This window comes from Podarcis pityusensis, assembly GCF_964106645.2.
Source record: "Podarcis pityusensis genome assembly, chromosome: 7".
Lineage (NCBI taxonomy): Eukaryota > Metazoa > Chordata > Lepidosauria > Squamata > Lacertidae > Podarcis > Podarcis pityusensis.
In genome coordinates, this window is record NC_138031.1 from 45,228,800 (window position 1) to 45,244,958 (window position 16,159).

The 16,159-nt window shown below is 37.6% G+C and overlaps 1 protein-coding gene across 10 annotated transcripts in view; it reads left to right on the forward strand.

Annotated features, from left to right (window-relative positions):
- ZNF521 (zinc finger protein 521) overlaps positions 1-16,159 on the forward strand; it is a 285,724-nt gene that overhangs the window by 155,750 nt on the left and 113,815 nt on the right. The window lies entirely within an intron of this gene.

Sequence of the window (16,159 nt, forward strand, 5' to 3'; positions counted from 1 at the left end):
GTTGTTTTCCATTAGAAAACTGCATCACATTATTTCAGTTCATATAAAGTTATTTTTTTATCATTACTAGTTCTTCATAGTCAGGTTTTTGTGCAACTTACAGCCTTTTAGGTTGTCTATATGACTCCCTGTGACAATATAGACACTAAACCAAAATGAGGACAAAGACATGCATTTGGTGGATGTAAAATAATTGAACCCCAGAACCTTGCAACTATTGGAGCGGGGGTTAGACAATTGTGTTATATATACAATTGCTGTGATTAAGCTTTGGGGTACTGTTTTCACATGCTACATTCCTCTGAACTTCATAGAAAAATCAGCCTGCTTGGTTTAGTATATTGCTGATTACGGTAATTGGAAAAATAATTGGTAATATGCTGCCTAATGGCTACACATCTTTTTTCAGAGGTGTGTACTTGCATTAGGAATTTTGGTAATGGTTCTCGGAATATTTTGTTTATACAGGGCAGACATTTTGATACACATATAGGCATCAAGCTGGACGGTCCAAGTATGAGACAAAGAGGAAATGTTATGCATCTACTTCTTCCCTCACCTTTGATTTCCCTCAGGGCAGTTTCCTAAGCTGTATCACAAAATAACATACATATTGAAATATAACTTCCATAGCATTTTTTCATGCTTCCATTTCCGTGCTCTGTTTACAACTGATGGAGTTAGTATTGTATCTGTCTTGGACCATTTCCAGAAAGTCAGCTCTACCTGAAAGCAGGAAGGGTTGCACAGGTTGCAGTCTCCACTAGTTCTACAGTGGTCTTTGTCACATTTGTATACGGACAGGGGACCAGAACAGTTAAGAAAAACAAAAACAGTTTCCAGCTGCACTGAATGGGCACTGATAATTTTTAAAAAACAGGACTCACGTGAATATGCATTAAAGTGCTGAATGGCATCTGCATTGGGAGCTGGGGCAAAAAATGGAAGGGGAAGGGGAAGACCAGGAGCAGTTTTTTTACACACCAGGTGAGTACTTGGCTCTTCCTCAACATGACCATGTTCTTTTAAAGCTACTTTGTACACACCATCTTCACCTCTTGCTGGTAGGCACATTACATTTTAATTTTAACAAAAGGAAAAAAGGGAGAAACCACAGATACTCTAACCCCTGTAATTCATGCCAGCCTCAAATTAAAGCATTCTTTTTTCCTACCCTGTTATTCCAATTCATTTTGTTAGAAAAAGCTTAGGCACTCTGAGGTGTTCTATAATAGAAAATAAATTTGAAACCCATTCATTAATTGGTGATTAATATATATCAGGATTAGTTTAAGCAAGGCCCTACCTCCTGCCCAGTCAAGTATGTTCTGGTTAATATCCAATTATGTGCACCTTCGTACTTATTATGTCTTAATATTTTGGATATGATAATCAGAAACTTGAGAGTAATGCTAATGAGGAGCATAGAGTAGGAATTAGCCAGTGACATACTCAGTGATCCTTACTTAGAAAGGTATTTTTTGTCTCTGTTCTGCATAATGGTAAGACAGTATGTTACATAATTAATCTGTGAGAATTCCCTATCTTTTACCTACGCAAACATAATCTCTGTTTAAAAAAAAGGCATGTCGATCATCTATATGGAGCATTTGTACCATCACGTATGGAACAGGCAGTCCAACAAACCATTTGCACTGGGCTTAATTCATAACAGTATATATCAGGGGTGACCACGATGGTGCCTTTCAGCAGTGGCATTACTGTGACTTACCTGGACAGTGTGGGGATAGGGCTGCACAGGTGCACCAGTGAAGCAAAACTAGCACTTCTGTGCAGCGCTGACCCTACACCATTCAGGTAAGCAGCAGCAATGCCCCTGCCAGGAGTGTGACTCCGTGACAGGACCCCACTGCACAGGCTGCTCCCAGTGTTCATAGATATTAATATACAGAAAATGTAGTGAATGAAACAGTCCTTAGTTGGTATCAAATCAAGAGTTTGCATTTGGATTGGTTACGTACAGACAAGGAATGCTTCTGTATGTACAATAGTGGTTATTATTTGTGATACTTATATCTCACATTTCCTCAAAGATACCTTAGGTTAGTTCAGCCATAAGCTTTCTAGGTGGCTCAGACTTGCCACTTACTCTTGCTTAATGCCACAGGTACCACTCAAGCAAGTTGAAGCTGCACTTTCTGTGACAATAAGAGTTTCCAACCAACCAGTTTGAGCGGTTTGAATGTTCGGTTTCCACAAATATTAGGAGCTGTATAAGGGCTGCCGCCAACTTAATTTGGTAATGGCTGTGTGATACTCCCAAATATACCACATTGTCTGCAATGGTGGTAGCAATCCTCATCAGGCTTCTTAAACCGTACTGTATAATTTCTGTACTATACCACTTTGAATAATGGTTAGTGTTTACAGCTGATAGTTCTCCCTAACACATTATTGTCACTTTCCCCATCTCTTTCAAAACATGTCTCAGCAAGAAAGGATTCTTAATTTTAGACGCAAATTGAAAAATCTAGTTTGACTTCTTTCTTTCTTTCTTTCTTTCTTTCTTTCTTTCTTTCTTTCTTATCTAACCCAAATGCAGTCATGGAGTTTGAAATTTGTGTGGATATAGTTGACTTTTCTGAAATGATGCCTGCATTTTAGGCCTACCTCTTTTACCTTTGCTAAAATCTTTATCCATGACTTTTCCTAGCCTACTAAAATATCCGTATAGCAGAGCGTATTGTATGGCATGACCAGGATGAGGAAGTCTTAGTTGTACTTCTGGGTTTTATACTGAATCATTCTGTGGCCTTCAACAAGTCTCTCAGTTCTTAATTTTGCAAACAGGATAATACTTAACTCACATGGGGTTTTCCCAAGGAGCTGTAATTTAATGCAGGAAAAGTACTATGAATATAAATCAGTGCAATAATGGAATAAATACTAAATATTGATTTTGTTTAAATGGTTGAGCAATATTTTGTTCCTTAATCCACAGTTTGCTATATTTTCTTTGCTACATCCTTCCTGAAAGTCTGGAAATCTAAACCCAGACCCACATGTTTCTGGGTCAGCTGAATGAAACTGTAACACAGCAGGCAAGGCATATCAAAATTATCAGCCACGCTCATAACAGTCCGAAGATAGTACCATTTTGTGTGAGAGAGAGTGAGAGTGAGAGAGAGAGAGAACTAATGCAGATAGTTTAAATCTTGACATTTTCTTTTGAAGACAGTGAGAAGAAATTTACCTCTTCTAAGAACTTAGTTTTCTGTTAGAATCAATAGCACTGCTGGTGTAAGAGCCATTTTCTCTGCAGTTCTGCTAACTGTTTGGAAAAACTATTTTGTATGGAAACCACAAATTGTTATACCATATCCACACACCCCTACTCCACTTTCCTGTTATGTGTTGTGCAAATGTGATTTGAGTTTTGTTTGACGCATTATGTTTGTAACGTATCAAAGCATTGTTTCTTTATCTCATGGGTGAGTTTCAGAAAGCATCCACTTACAGTTGCACTTAGTTGAAATCTTTCTTTGCTTAAGAAAAGCCCTTTCTTACGCCATTGTCCTAGGTCAATGCCCACATTGGCTGCTGCTGCAAATCATGTAGCTTTAAATAGCAAACCCTGAATACCCCTCCCCCCTTTATGTGCTTTGTTGTAATGAAGCAACATCAGTAAATTGCAGTGAAGGGTGATGGTTGCATGGGGATGACTACTACACCTTGGGGTCCCTTTGTACCAGATTATTTTTTTATTGTTGTTATTACTTCCCATCTCCTTTACTCTCCTGATGCCAAACTTGCTGTTGAACATCAGCGTAGCACAGGGGATCTTTAGAAATGTTGTGGACATTTTTTGTCTCTTATCTGCACACCAATCACAGTTTACTTCCAAACACTTTCTACCCTGGGTGGCTTTTGCTGTACTTTATTGACGCCACTTTAGCTTTGTTGGCCACATTCATAATGTTATTCATCATTTGTTGCTTAAAAGAAGTGCATTTCTGTCAAAACAACAGATAGGAGGTACAATATGACTTCGCTTTCTTTTGTGAGCTTCCCTCTGAGTTTGAGTTTTGAATAGGATTATTGGTTTGGAAGTGTTTCCTTAGTCATCCTGTTGCTTTTTACAGTGTAGGAAAACTTGGATTATAAATGCTTATTGAAAGGGAACCCAACCCGTTGCTTATGTTTTCTTCCTTCATTTTCAGATAGATACTACAGTGTCTTTTTAGATCTCTAGTCATTTAAAAAACAAGCAATAATATCAGCAAATGACATTGTACTGAAGGATCTTTAGAAAAAATTGGTTTTGTAAGATGTACATGTAGAAGATGTTTGTTTAGTTTGTATTCTTTTTCTGTGTAAGCAAAGTATGGCTTCTTTTTAAAAAATTATAGGATTCAAGTTTGTTCAAAAGCTGCACTGCATAACCTGGAAGCCCTGACTGCTAATTCCAAGTGGTATGGTTCACTGGTGAAGGAGGAAATGTATTCTGCATATGCTTGTAAACATCAGTTTTCCTTGATTGTCTTGATCTGAAGATTAAGCTCCATTCAAATGTTATTGAAGTGATACAGGATAGTATCCAACTAAATTATTGTATGCACAGAACAGCTTCTGTGAGTGTAATGGAACTTTTGCACCTTCTCTTCTTTCCATGTGCCACCAAATTGGGGAGGGGGTTCCCCAATCCTTCAAAGCAGATTTGAGGGTGGGGTGCATGGGTCTGCAGGGAAAGGAGAGAAAGTGGGAGTTCCGTTGAGCTCACAAAAGTTGTTCTCATGCACAAATATTTAGTTGGATAAATGCACGGTTGCTACCAAAAATGATTTGTATGCAGCTGCAGCTATTTTCACTGGGTTGATTTGACTGAACTATATGAAAGGTGATCTACCCATTGAGACAGAAGTGTAGAGTATTGACCATGAGAGAGTGATTTCGGAGAAAACACTGTTGCTGCATGACTTGGGTCTTACTAAAACAGTATTTAAATTAAGCACTAACGTTTATGGATACTAAAGCAAGTAATAAAGTTATCCCAACTTGTACAGTAGATTATCTACAGAATACATGAGTGACCACAACACATGCACTTGGCAGACGAAATGTGAATGGCCCTAGTCTATATCCCATAGACCAAGTATGAAGAATCTATGACCCTCTGGTTCTTGCTGGAATCCAACTCCTATCGGCCCCTGACAATATGGTTGTTCAGGAATGATGGGCGTTGAAGTTTAACATATAGAGACCTATAGATTATTCACCCCTACCATAGACATTTTGAGGCTGGAGAAATTAGACCCTTGTTTGGCTTAATTTATACTATTTTATACAAAGTTTTAAAGGTGCCATACAATGGTTGCCAGTTGGCCTTCATAGGAATTTTGAGCTAGCATTTTGAAATTATATGTAGTGAGACACACACAATTTTTAAATAGATAATTTTATATTGTTGTAAACTGTATAAATATACAGTAAATCAGTATATAATAAATATACAATAAAGCAGTATATAAATTTTGTTAAACAGGATAAAAACAAATCTGATTTGCCCTGTGAGCAGCTCCGGAATGATTAGCCCTGGTGCACAACTTTCATAGGACAATTGAATTTGTGCAGCTGTGGATTCTCTAATGTATTTTTTGATCAGAGCTTGTGCTCTGAAGCAACTGGCAAATTTCCAGTGACTTTATTGCTTCATGTTATTCCCCAGTGTATAGCTGGTCTCCAAAAACCTACGAATTGAATCCAGTGATTAGCGGGAAAGTCCACTTTGGCCAGGCCCCGTCAACAGACTTCTCTTTGGATCCAAGCTTATAGCAGCTGTAGTCACTTTGTGACTCACAAGCCATTCTTATACAACCTACAAGGCGGCATACTGAATGCCTCTGACAGGAGCTGCTAAAAGGAACTGTTCCACCAGTGACCTTCTTCCACTGTATTTTCAATAGTTATAATAGTTTGGGGCTGTTGAAGCATATTAAAGTACATTTGAGTAAGTAATAGATTGCTATGACATCTTTTCCAGAGGTCCATTCACCCAATTTGCCTTAATTTTCTGTTGGTGGACCAATGCGTGACTATTGCAGGTAGCCACAAATCTGCTTCCTAAATTAAAAAATGGGACAAAACCAAGGGAATTATAATCTTTGTGAGTGTTTCTCAAACTGGGGACCACCTGTGGTTCTCAGTGTTCTTTCCAGTGGGCAGAGCTCATTCCCCTGTTATGTTATAGCTTTTTGGTTCTCCTGGACTAATCAATGGCAGCAACAGCAACTCTCATATGTGCGGTGCATAAGTGCATGTGGGAGGAGGAGTTGGTTGGAGAGCAAGGCAAGAGCAGGGTTGTACCATGCAAAGTCTGAGGGGAGGAAAGGATGTAGAGGAAACCAATTGTGTATGAGGCAAGGAGGAGAAAGAACAGGAAGCAGGGAAGTGAGAAGGGTGGATAGATTTTCTGAAGAGGAAATGATGAAGCAGTTGTGGCCTGTCCTCAACACACATCCCCACATCTCAGCCTTCCCTTTCATACTACCCGGTCTCCTACCACCTGGTCTCTTGCTGAGCCCTGAAGCCTCTCCTCCCTCTGCTGAGGGGAAAGGACTAGAGGAGGCATCACAAGAAATTAGAAAGAGAAAAAAGGGGTTTATATTTTTACGAACCACATAAAGTACCAATTGAGGGGAAGGGGATAAGAGAGTGAAGGAAAGGGTGAGTATGAAAAGGAGGACCAAGGAACGAAATCGGCAGTATGAATGAGAGGAAAGGGGTGCAAATTAAGTATGAAAGTAGCATAGGAGAAGGCACGATAGGAGATGTGTGAAAATATGTTAGACAGAAGGAAGAAAATATTAAATGAAGAAGTATGTTCCACTCAAGCCTCAAGATCAGCAAATCGTGTCTGCAATGGGAAGGCAGAGTCACAATACCTACAAAGCCAATGTCTGCATTTAGCTAGAGGAAAATTGAACTCTGGAACTCCTTACCACAAGGAAATTGCTGTGGCAAACAATTTAGCAGTTTCCCAAAAAGGATAAATTATCAGAAAACAATGTCAGTAAATGTCAACCAATTATGCCAAACGCTGCCTCCACCCACAATTTTGTGGGCTGGCTCTCTCCTGTGCTGCCATTTATGACTGGTGAACCTCAGTGATTTTCAGGCCTCTCCAGTGATCTGTCTGTTGCTTAACATAGTACTAATGACACAGATGCATAATTTGTACACAGACTCTCAAAAGTAAAGTAATACAGAGGTATGATTTTATGCAGGATACAGGCAACACCTTAGAAGGACAGTATTCCTTTATCAAGTTTCTCCCCCTCATTGAACTTATCATGCTGTCATCTTTTCTGGTTAGACATTTTCTGCATTAACATGGCAGAAGCAAATTTGTACTTGATCAGTAATCTGAATTTTGTCATGCTCTTCTGAACCATACTAGATTTCCCAATTGCAAGTCAGCTGTTTTCTGCCTTTTCTTTCTGTCCTCCGTGAGGAAGTGTAGAATTTAAACAAAAAATGAGAAATAAGAGCTGACAGAGAACCTTAAATAAGCTATCATGTCTGAAGCCACTTCACCAGTGACGCCAGTTCCATAGTGTTTTGTCATGCACACTTCCGATTATGGGCCAGAGAGCATTGATTTTTAGCTGTCATTTCTAGCACACCCACTGTAGAATTGAAATTTAAACCTTAATCCACTCTTTAATGCAATTAATTTTTAATGCGCAGTAATAGTAATTGAAATAGCCTGAATTTAGTAAGACACCACAAGACATTTTCAAAAGCAGGAGTCTCCACTGAGGACTGGAAGGACAGATAATCATTGTTACAATGTTTACAGAATAAATGCACACTCCGCAGGCTATCTAGTGGAGATTTTTCCCTTTTTTTATTAGTTGCTATCTCTTTGTGGGCTGAATGACTTCTTTTTTTCCAGTCAGTGCTCACAGTATATCATCATAAGCCATGTTGTTAGAAGGATTTTAACAAAAGTATTATTTTACTAGAAAAATGTTGTTCTATCTAATCTCTGTATGTATTTTTATCATGCTTTTCATTGCCCTGTCTGATTATCAACTGCATTTTGATGTGTGTAGAATTTTCCCCTCTAAAAGGGTCAGACATACAGTTTCTGTGTATTAATAACCAAGATGAATTGCCCTGTATTTGGCTCCTTTTTCTTTTCTCCCACTCAATTTACCGTTTATTATGTCTATAGCATATTTTGTGTTGTTTAGGGAGTTCAGTTTATCAATGTGAGGCTTCTGTAAGCACATTAATACAGACTTTGTTCAATTAACAAAATAGATGTACAGTCATGTTTATAATAAAGAGAAAGTCTTTAAGCACATTTATCTTTCCAGCAAGGAGTACTTTTCAGAATGCATCAGTTGTGATGATGAATGAGCTTCTGCAGTATTCAAAGTGAACACCAGTGTTACATAGGGAGGGGGAATGGTCAGCCTTTTATATCACCACCCTTGCATGGCTTCCACATTACAGAATCTAGTAAGCCAACTGTAGTGTTAAATATTAAGAAAGGTTTCATTAAAGCCTTACCATACATGCAAATAAGATGTTAAAGGTGTTTTGCCTTCACATAAGTAAAAACTGTTTGTCAGTTTTTGGAACTGTTTGGTAACAGTATTTATACTTCATATTTTATAGCAAGGCATGACTGCGAGCAGTCAGCAGACGCCCACAAAACATCTGAGTCAATTCCATTTTGTTTGGATTAAAGGCTCAAACGGTCACTGATTTTTATCAGTCTTAAAAGAAAGAGGTGTTGAATCTTTTTTTGCACAGAATACTTAAATGCTATTGTAGCATTTTGCATTAAGTCATGCAGGGCAATTTGAAAAATAGTGGTACAAGCTGGATGTGGTAGAAGGGTAAAGAAAAATTGCTACTCTTACCAAGGATTAATACATTAAATGCAGATCTTAACACTGCGAGGGTCTTTATCACTTAACATTTGAGATTTAATGTAATAGATTTTGGGTGATGTTATTAACCATCCTTTTAAATATTTGATCCTGTGCTTTTTGCTACAAACCTTTATAATAATTAGTCCTCATTTAAAGCATGGGGATTTTTATAAACTGAATTAAGGGCAAGGGCTAATCTACCTTCTGCACTGTGGGCACATAGTATAGAAACTGATTTTCGGGGTGAATGAAAGATTGCCAGAGTAAGATTACACCTTTCCCCAGAAGAGTATCATATTAATTTTTAATTTGATGCTTGGAAACTAAAGCAACTAACTAAGATTGAATGTAGCATAAGCTTGGAAAAAAACATACACATAGATCACCTAAAACAAGCTTAGGGGCAAGCCTACTAAACTTTAACTTGCTGCCAACCTGTCAATCATCTGACATCACAATGACCCATTTTAAAAAAATCAAACTATGTTGGGAAAGGCCTGCAAGGCACCAACAATCAGCTGGTCTGCCTGGTCTTGCTGTTTGAGCAGCGAGGGCACATTGGCCAAGCCAGGCCCACCTGACGTACACCTGATACAGTATATACCGTATTTTTCGCTCTATAACACGCACCCGACCATAACACACACGTAGTTTTTAGAGGAGGAAAATCCGTAGGCATGCCACCCGTAGGCATTCCCTCCATAACACGCACAGACATTTCCCCTTACTTTCTAGGAGGAAAAAAGTGAGTGTTATGGTGCAAAAAATACGGTATATGGGCAGGTAACGGCTCAGCCTAAACACTTCAGAAACCGTGACAGCTGAGGAGCAAGTCTCAAAGAGCATTATGTATGGGTCATAACAAGACTCAATGAAGCCCCTTGCACAGCACACCGAAAGAGCTGACAATTAGCTTACCACAGGAGTCTGCAGGCAGTGGCGCTCAGCAGTGCCCTCTTTCAGTTGAGCCATGCATTTACATGTCCCACACTTAATGTCGTATATGGTGGGTTGGTGAGTATGTCTTGGCCAAAATGGGGGGTGGGGGATGAGGATGTTTGACAGGCCTAATTAGGTGCACAGATCAGAGGCACCCCATGCCTGAACTGAACCATAGTTTAGTATAACTACCTTCTCCCGTGCCACATGGAAGAGGAGCTTGAGAACTTGCTTTCCATAGTTTGCTGTGTCAGCCAGATCAAGAACTGGGGTTAATCTTATTGTGGCTAATTTAAACAAGCTAGCTGCAGTAAAGCTCCACTGAACAGCATATGGATCATGCAAAAGATGCAGCAAAACCATTTTTCTTCACTGCCCTCACAGCCACGGTTTGGGCTTGATAATTTGCACACACTAGTCTTCAGGTGCATTTGTCTGGAGTTTCCCTCTATTTTAGATTCTAGCCATCTCTGTCCAGACAACACTGCAAACAGTTAAGGAAATGCAGAGGTGAAAAACTAATAATTCCTTCTTGCAGCTGTGTGGATAGAAGAGATGGGAAAGGGCAGGAGAAGTATGAGCCCAAGGCTCACTTCAGTTTTTTCTTGTCATACATATTTAGGTGAAGGTGGTTAAAGTCTAAAAACACCCTAACACGAGAGACCCAATTAAATTGTTTGGCAATTCTTTGTGGTGATGAGCACATGACAATGCCTTTTTAAAATTTTTGGTGGATTGGTTCACCATATGATTAACAGTTATTAACCATAATAGCTCAAAATGGAACCTCTAAATTAGCCGTAATATACTTTGGTTACGAGATTTGAGGGAGAAACTGCAAAGGACACCCATCACATTTATGACTTTTTTGTGTTGCAAGTTTCCTCTTGGCATCTCCCTCGCCATTAGTAGACTTTTGAAATAGAATCATAGAACAGTGGAGTTGGAAGGGACTCCAGCGGTCATTTAGTCCAACTCCCTTCAGTGCAGGAACCACAACTGAAGATGTCCATCCAATCTCTGTTTAAAGACCTCCAATGCAGAAGAGTCCACCATCTTCTGAAGAGTAGATAGTGACCTAGATGGACTTTTGACCTTCTACAGTAAGGAAGTTCTCATGTGCTTATGTTTTGAAATCCATACAAGTTTATATCTGGAGACATAAGAGCTATAAAGATGTTAGATTGTCCTTTTTAAAAATGGAATCTTACTCTCATGTTAAGTTTTGCACACATTTTAATTCTTCCATTTCTGCATAGCACTATCACAGACCTTCCAATGTTCTCCATGTGGCTGTTCAAACAATTGATAAACTCTGATGTTCTTGACCCTTGTTGTCTCATGCAAACAGCTTGGTTATAAGTAGTAAGCTGGTGTTAAAATCCTCTACTGTAGGATCTGAAGAGACCAAAAAAAGGAAGACACCTTAAGTCTTCAGTTAAGATCTCATTCAATGTGATTTACAGTTTATTATTGCCTATCACTAATGATTATTTCAGACACTCCAGGCTCTTGCTTATTAGCAGACTAGTCATGGTGCAGTATCCTTCATAATTCATATCTTTTAAGAAATAAATCCTCGTTGCTGCTTTACATGGGGAGTGAATGTGGTTGTACACATGCACAGCTCCCAAAAAAAGATAACAGATTGATGGAGTGTATAACTATATATATCAGTGCTCACATAGGTATATAGGTGATGAGATATTTATTATGCATAGCTTGATGTGTATTGACCTCAGGTTATATGAGTAGAAAATCCCATTTTCCAGCTTGTTTCAAATATAGTAAAAAATGCTGCTTCAGTTGCTTTATGCTACTCACATTGGGAAAGGTGCTTATACTGTGATAATTATCATCAAGGAATATTAATGCGTTCAGCATTTGTAACCCAAAAACTCATTATAGCTTAAGCTGTGCATCATCTGTGAAGAGAGAACTTTGCCAGAATTCGCTCTTCACAGGGGTTGCCTCCTGCTTGCAGTGGAGTGGTCAGAGTATTGTAAGAGGTCACTTAGGCTATTTTTGAAAGCTGAAGTTTTGCAATTTTTGATTCACTACCTTCTGTCCAAATAGCTTAGCATTCTTCCTACGAATTTGCTCTATTTAATTGAAAGCCTGGTGAAGTGCATAAGGCTAAAAGGTGTATATATAATTACATGCATAAGGCTAAAGTATAGGTGTCAATGTTGCACATCCAAGGTCATGGGGATTTCAAGGTGCATTCTCCTGCTAATGTGCATGGAATGACTAAGAATATTTAGCACAGGTGGAAATGGGGGTGGGTGGATTCTGCCATCTAACTTCTATAGCATTTGCTGGAGAAAGTACACCCTTATTTTAGCTACATAGTGTTTTGCCTGCATCAGTTTCATACTCTTGAGTTCATGCATATTCATGGATGTTGGGTATAACAGCAACTTGATTTCCTCTGCTCCGTGTTCAAATATAACGTTCAGGAAGACTCATTTCTAAAAGTCTACTGTTAATTCCCCTTTTGCTCTAGTCACCCCCACTCTAAAATTTGTCATAAAAAACAATTTTTTAGGGTTTTTAAAATATTTATATATATTTTAGTTTTAGTATCTATGTTCAATCTGAAGGAGGACAATGAAGATCTGTTTTAATATCATGATCAAATAGACTAAGTTTTCTTAAAAATGAATGGGCACTTGTTATTTTGGAAAATTTGGCGTAATCTTTCCATAATTTAAAGAACATTTTACACTGACAGGCCCTCATTACTTTTGTTTCCCCCAACACACATAGAAACACACACAGTCTAATTTTGTTATTTTCTCCTTGTATTGAGATGCTGTATGTCTCTTGCTACTAATAACATTGCCCTTTATCTCTTGATGGGGCTTACTATATGCTGGGAAAAGGAAACTAATACTCTGTTCTCTCAAATTATTTTGCTTTTGTAGACCATTCTTGTTTCTAAGGTCATGCAGTATGAACCTGGCCTAGCTCCTGGGAGGACTAAAAAAAAATCTGCTTCATAACTTTCTTTGGCCCTCAAAGAAAAGAAAACAAAAAAGACACAAGCTTAGTTCAGATCAGCAAAATAACCAAATTAATCATCAGGGTAGCTTGCTATTGATAAGCTTTTCGAAGCAGTTATAGTCAAATTAAGATTGCAATCATAAATTGACTTTCTAGGAAGTAAGACCTATTGAATACAGAAGGACTTACTTCTCAGAAGACATTTGATATTTCAGTCCGAAATATACTTACATAGAGAAGTAAGTTCCACTTAAAGCAGTGGCACTTGCTTCCGAATAAACACAGTTAGAATTAGATTTTAGCTGTAAGGTCAGTTGCACTATCTAATAATATTAAAACATGATTCAGATATCCAATGCATTTAAAAATATATATATATACCAAAATATATGCAATGGTACTAATATGTATACATGTAGAAGGGTAGGCAAATATTAATTTAGTTTGTTAACTGTGTATTAATGCTGCTGCTGATTAAACTGAAACAGACAAAATCTAAACCATCATTATATCTCTGTCTTCACACAAACCCTGTCCAAAAAAACCCCTCTTAAATAGAAGTGCAGGTGTTGATGAGATTATCCCCACTAAATATAGCATCTGCATATGGCTCTAGAATACTCCTGTCCGTACCTTTAATGCTGAGACTACTGGTAGGAATTAGAAAGAATGCATATTTGCAACACATGAGTATAGAATCTTTATGAATGTTGAGTAACCTAGTGCCAATTTCCTCCAACAGATAACTTTTTCAAGTCATAAGGACACTTTCTATTTTTATTTTGTATCAAAGTTCTACTTAGATACTTTCAAAATGAATGTTTGCTCTTTGCCAGAGATAAGGAACATACTATATTTTTCTGTTTGAACTCAAATGCAACAAGCTTCTTTGCAGTGTTATTATTTATTTGTGTTCTGTATCCAAAGCCCTTGGAATTATTAAGATAAGGGATAAAACTATAGTGGTGGAAATAAGCAATGAATGGAAGTTACTTCTTTTGAGGTCCTATAACTTCTAGAACTAGACGTGTAATGCTGAAAAGACCTTGTAATTTAATTAGGATTTGGTTTTTTTTACAAGAGTTACTCAAATCTGTTACCCAGTTTATCAGTTTTATTCATCTGCTTTGGCATTATCTCAGCCTCATTGGACCTAATATTTGTATAAATTAAGGAATAGTTTTTTTTCTTTACCCTATATAATTTATGTTGATCAAAAGTTAAATTTCAAACAAATATTCATTCTGGTACAACCAGCATAGGAAGGGAATGTTTGTGTTTTGAGTCAGGTCCACTCCAGCCTGACTCTGGGTATCTTTATTAAAAGAGAAAAAGAAAAACAGTGTATTTTACCAACTCTTAATCACTTGGATTTTCAGAAGTGAACATCTGAATGATAGATCAGCTATTAGCTTGAGATGCCATGGAATGACCCATAATTCATCTACTCAAAAAACTTGGATGTATACGTGACCAAAACTAAGAAGCTTATATTGTAGCAGGATGTTAGAAAGAGAGAGATTGGAATGGTAGTGTTTTTGGCTGAGCTCCCTTTTCAGATGTAATTGCTGCTTCATTAGAACTTGGAACTGTTCCTATGGCTAAATTTAATCAAATGGTTTAGAATAGTAAGCTGTTATCATCAAAATTCCAGTACAGCTTGGGATCCTGCATCCCTTCCAGTAATTCATTTTCTGCAAAACCAAATGTTACATACTACTAAATGTGAATTTTGGAATTATTCTTATTTGCTTATATTGTATGAATTTTTTGGATCTGTAATAGTCCCCCAGTTTCTAGGTTCAAAACGCATTCTCGGTTTTAAGTCACAAGTACCTGAGCATGTTTCTTTATAAATTAGACAAATGGCAATTTAGAATTTCAGTAACAATGTCAAAATGAAAATGAAAAAATGGAATAATATCTGAAAGGTGAAGTCTTGGCATTAGCTTGGTGACATCAATTCTTAGTCACATCCTGAACTTCAGCAATATCAGGATTTATACCTGGTACTTCTATGGCAGGGATGTCCAACATGGTGCCCTCCATGTTTTTGGACTACAACTTTCATCATCCTTAAACATTGCCCAGGCTGTCTGAGGCTGATGAGAATTGGAATCCAGTAACACCTGGAAGACATCACTCTGGCTACCCCATAGGTCAAAGCTTGACCAATGTGTCATTGAAGCTGCTGAGAGATTTTAGAGTTATGTCTTTTTAATTTTTTTAAAAAATGGTGGTATCAGAATCATTGAAGTTACAAAAATGTTCCATCTCCAAACAGAAAACAATTTGCTGTTAATATACCTTTGGTCTCCTATTCTTCTATTGGGCAAAGATAAGCATAGGTATTTTTAAAAAATGAAAAATGGTTGAAATTGTCTTCCAGAGACAACACTGAGCAGAATAAATGCATTCTCATGGAAGGAATACTTTGCACAAGTTCCAAATTGAAATTAGTGTATTGAGAACCTGTTCGTGTGTGCATTTCAGTTTTGGTGTTCTCATTTAGTTATGGTGATGAACACAATGTAATATATTAAAATGTTTGTTTGCTGTTCATAGTTGTATATTCTCATTTGGTCCTTAGCTGAAAAGCCAATATGCACCCAACAGATACCAGAATATTTCACAACAAATTATTTGTCCAGGGTTGTGATATTCTCCAAATAACAATATGCTGCTTTATATGAAACACCACTCAATAAAATAATCAAACTGTGATAAAACCAACAGAATAATTAAGAAAATGAAGGATATTGTCTTTAAAATGCTATTTAGTAGGATGACATGAGAGTCTACAGAACAGCATTTGATAGCAATTCCCTGGGTACCATTTTTAATTTCCATTAATTTCAGTGGACCTCTTTCTGCAACTCTGCAGAAGTCCCATTGAAATGAATGGGGGTTATACAGCAGGAGTTCTTGGTAGACTGCCATAAACCTTGGATAAAAATTGAGGTTGAGCCAGACATTGTAGTGAATTATACAAAAGACAGAAACACAACATAAAGCAAAACAGATGTATTTTAAAATAGATACATTTATTAAAGTAAACACAAAACAGCAACCTTGTAGCACATTCTGTGCATCCTAGAACAAAAGATTCTGTCCTGCTGACCTCAAAAGAGGTCATGAACACTGTGATAATAATTGTGAATGGAAGCAGTGATTTTAGACACAATTGCAAATGTGTACTTGAAATCTTGATTGGCATGTATATTTGAGGAAACATTCAATCAGGGTTGAACGGCTAGTTTTCAGCACCACCGCTATGAGAACTAGAAACAGACTTTTAAGTAAAACCT